Genomic DNA, 3,954 nt, shown 5'->3' on the forward strand with positions numbered 1-3,954 from the left:
ACCAGTCATGATTGCTTTTGCTTTCAGTCATTGCTGGTCTTTATTTTGCTAACACCTAGGCTGACCCAATGCTTTATTTTCTGAACTATTATGACTTTTTTAGCTTTTGTTCCATGACACCTTTGAGTATTAATTTCTCTTGTCGACAAACATCTCACTGAGCTTCTCTTCGATGTTTCTCCACATGCCCTTCAAAAGGCACACAACCCCCAGCCACCTCACTTGCAGCCCCATTGCATTTAAGTCTCTTTTCAGTTCTTTCAGTTTTGTAATAAGCATGGGTTAAGGTTCTGTGCACATTTTTAATTTGCAATTCCAAAATACGTGTCTTTTAGTAGAGGGCCGATACAGTTAAAATGGCTGCTACCACATTCACAGATGTAAAGAGAACTTCAAACATCAGCTCTTTAAAAGGGGGAAAAGACAAATCAAAACAAACTAGATGGTGATCTCTTGCGGCTACAAAGATAATGAGGGATCAATGACCCCTGCTCAGCAACCAGCTTCCAACTGTGGATTATCCGAACAAGATGGCTGGGGAGTATTTTGTTCGGATAATTAATCATTCAGATAATCAATTTGTTCGTAAACAAGTGGTAATATATGAATGCCGGTTAGTCGAACATTTCTCAGTTATCCAGCAATGCACACCATAATGCCATTTAACTGATAACTGCTCTGTCATAAACAAGCAGTAATTTCAATGCCAGTTATCGAACATTTCTTGGTTAGCTGGCAATGCACGACATAATGCTCTTTAATTGATAACTAAATGCTGAGTTGCCTAATGCCATTTTTACAGGACCTTGAGATCTTGTTCGGATAATCCGAGATTCGGATAATTGATTTTCAGATAAATCGAGACTGTCCTGTATATCTCAACCTGTGGGTGCATTTTATATTTTCCATCTGAAGAATACACAGGGGTAGGGATTATAAAGCAGGCCTAAACTCAACAGGAATGTGTTAGTGGGAGTGGATATCCTCAAGTATACAACCTGAGCTCAAACATTAGTGCATTGTGAAGGTCACAGGTGAAAAACCTTTTCCAAGTCACAATTAAAACAATCTGCAAACCTAATGAACCTGAAGCTAACTGTTCAATTATCAACATCAACATTATTGGTAATCTTCACTGCAATGACTACAACATCCAACTATCTGTTCTTCGCTGTGGTTCTGTTCGCCGAGCTGGAAGTTTTTGTTGCAAACGTTTCGTCCCCTGGCTAGGCGACATCATCAGTGCTTGGGAGCCTCCTGCGAAGTGCTTCTTTGATGTTTCCTCCGGTGTTTATAGTGGTCTGTCCCTGCCGCTTCCGGTTGTCGGAAGCGGCAGGGACAGACCACTATAAACACCGGAGGAAACATCAAAGAAGCGCTTCGCAGGAGGCTCCCAAGCACTGATGATGTCACCTAGCCAGGAGACGAAACGTTTGCAACAAAAACTTCCAGCTCGGCGAACAGAACCACAGCAACGAGCACCCGAGCTACAAATCTTCGCACAAACTTTATCTGTTCTTCATTAACAGTTCAGAGACTGATTGTATTTCTGCTTATTTTTGAACTTTTATCCTTTTGGACTAATTCCTTATTTCTAATCATTGTGCATGTGTTGTGTGTTACCAATTATACTCAACTTTACTTGGTAAGAAATTCAATCTTTGTTAACTCAGGAAAGTCTGGTTAAATTGGGTCCTTTTGAAAAAATGACTTTATTGAGGTCTGAGAGAAAGGCATCCACAAGTGAAGGGATCAATTTTTAAATTAACCTTATTACAACCAACCATGGGGTAGGTGAATGAAAATGGGTTGATCCCTTCTTATCTGGGAACTTAATGTGACTGGCTAGGATTGAGGTGGTGGGAGGACTGCAACTGATCAGCAGTGAGGTCCCAATAACACACCTCTTCCCAAACTTCAACTCCATAAACAGGTACTGAGTGTTTTTGATTAAGCTCTCCCATTCCCTCAAACTCCCCACTGAGAGATGCCAAATGCTCACACTGTGCCCTCTCAGAGAAAGTACACAATTTAGGATATTTCATTTGGATCTAAAACAAATCAGAGCATGTAAACTAAGTATGGGTATATCATGGACTCATACCCTAACATTGTTTCTCTCTATACTCTTGCTGCCAGATCTGCTGAATTTCTCTAGCTCTCTCTCTGTGTTTTAATCAGACATTCTGAAGCTAATTGGGGTGATGGGGTGGTAACAAGTCGCTCTTCAGAAGAGAAGCCTTGAGCTGCAGTAGAACCCAAGCTGGCAGAGACAGTATCCAGTCCTACATAGAGCATTGACGCTCCTCATCTGTTGCTATGTGCCCACCTCCAGATCACAGAGTGATGAAAATAGAATTCTTTTAGTCTCCTTCAAAATAGTACACTTTGCTTATAAGAAAGCAAATGGAACCTTGGTTTTATTTCTCATCCAAAGACTCTGACTACTATATAATCTGTTCTGATATAACATGATACCCCATGCAATCTCACATCATAAGAAAATCACATGATAGCAACATCACTTAAACCAATGGAACAGGAATTGCATGAGAGCCAATAAAGGTAAGGAAAGTTCACATTTTACAAATAATAATCTAAATTCTTCAACTGTGTAACAGCCAACTAGGGTTGAACCAATGCTTTTTACAGCAAAAATCAACTGTACGTGTCTTCCTCAATATTGGACTGGAATGTCAGTGCAGCATTTTGTTCTTAATTCTTTGAGATGGAACTTGATCCCACAGATTTCAGACTCAGTGGTGAGAAATCTGACAAATGAGTCATCATGGTTAATAGAGAAAACTAATTACTTGTTTTGAAAGTACCCGAATTTTAGTTTGAAAAGGAATCAAGTGTGGTCTATTTGCGTGCAGATGTTAGTTGCCCAATGAAATAGCTCAAAGTGGAATTTAAGTAGTACAAATGTGGCATTATTATGTATTGTGAAACTAATTTTACTTTTAAAGGAGAATGCCAACACGTCTCCTTTAATTAATGGTTCAAAGCACACAAGCTTAGTTACTTACATCTCCTGATGTGCAACAGCCCAGCACTAAGTCTAAAATAATTCTTTATGAATAACATTTCTGTACTATCACCAGATTGTGTGAAAGCTATTGTGGATGAGAGTAAGGATCAATGTCGATTAATAAACATAAAGACACTGCTTCCACCTGCAGGAGAATTTGCAATTCTTAAAATATATCTTTTATTGCATGGCTGTTTTTCAAATTCGAAGAGGTTTGGGTGATTTACTGTCCAGCTCTGCATTAGTGGGTATTGGTGTAGTTATGATGCCACTGAACCAGTGTAACTGAAGCTTAGATTAATGCTCTGGATGTGTGTTCAAATCCCATAACAGCATTTGGTGAAGTTTATGTTCAATTGTTAATCATCTAGAATTGAAATTTGTGTCCAGTAATTGTGACCATGACAATTATCATTTATTATTGTTAAAAACCCAACTCCTTAACTGAGGTCCCTTAGGAGAGATTATTCTATCTGATCTGATCTACACATGACTCATAGCTACATGTTTGACTCTTAACTGCTCTCTGAAATGGCCAACAAACCATTCTGTTCATTGAACAACTGTGGGCCTTGCCGATGATGGCCACACCCTGCAAAAGAATAAACAAATATTTACAACAGTGTGGTTCGAGTGTGGATCTTGACTATTTTCACTGAACCACAGGCAGAACATCCCTTGTGATAAGCTTGCATGTACAAGCCACAAATAAATTTTATTTTCACAAAATATACCTTTTTCATTATTGATTAAATGTCAAGTTAAATAAGTACGACATTGTCAGCTGTGATGTAAAGTATCAGTAAATCCAGCCTCTTTGCTGCAGCAGCATGGATATTGTCAGCAGTTCTGGCTTCTACCCTGCGGAGGCTGCAAACACTCTTGGCTGTTAAAGCTCAGCAGGATAACTCAATTGCTCATGG

Source organism: Chiloscyllium plagiosum, unplaced genomic scaffold, assembly GCF_037043375.1.
Source record: "Chiloscyllium plagiosum isolate Xiang-an unplaced genomic scaffold, Cpla_swu_hap1 HiC_scaffold_18, whole genome shotgun sequence".
Classification (NCBI taxonomy): Eukaryota; Metazoa; Chordata; class Chondrichthyes; order Orectolobiformes; family Hemiscylliidae; genus Chiloscyllium; species Chiloscyllium plagiosum.